General features: G+C 41.9%; 1 non-coding gene across 1 annotated transcript; it reads left to right on the top strand.

The window, feature by feature from the left end:
- LOC112713660 (small nucleolar RNA R71) lies at positions 1-108 on the top strand. The gene has a single exon (XR_003158630.1). It is a non-coding gene; the product is annotated as a small nucleolar RNA R71 (small nucleolar RNA).
- The last annotated feature ends 322 nt before the right edge of the window (positions 109-430 follow it).

Below are 430 nucleotides of genomic sequence, written 5' to 3'. Positions count from 1 at the left end.
AAGCATGTCAGAAGGACACTTTCTGATTAATTGTTTGTATCTTTCCCAAGCTTCATAGAGGGATTCTCCTTCCTTCTGTCTGAAGGTTTGGACTTCCACTCTAAGCTTACTCAATTTTTGAGGTGGAAAGAACTTTGCCAAGAAGGCATTGACTAGCTTTTCCCAAGAGTCCAGGCTTTCTTTAGGTTGTGAGTCCAACCATGTCCTAGCTCTGTCTCTTACAGCAAAAGGGAATAGCATAAGTCTGTAGACCTCAGGGTCAACCCCATTAGTCTTGACAGTGTCACAGATTTGCAAGAATTCAGCTAAAAACTAATGAGGATCTTCCAATGGAAGTCCATGGAACTTGCAATTCTGTTGCATTAGAGAAACTAATTGAGGCTTAAGCTCAAAGTTGTTTGCTCCAATGGCAGGGATAGAGATGCTTCTC

The sequence above is a fragment of the Arachis hypogaea genome, chromosome 9 (assembly GCF_003086295.3).
Source record: "Arachis hypogaea cultivar Tifrunner chromosome 9, arahy.Tifrunner.gnm2.J5K5, whole genome shotgun sequence".
Lineage (NCBI taxonomy): Eukaryota > Viridiplantae > Streptophyta > Magnoliopsida > Fabales > Fabaceae > Arachis > Arachis hypogaea.
Note: the sequence above shows the minus strand (reverse complement) of the source record. Positions and strands in the feature narration are given on the sequence as shown.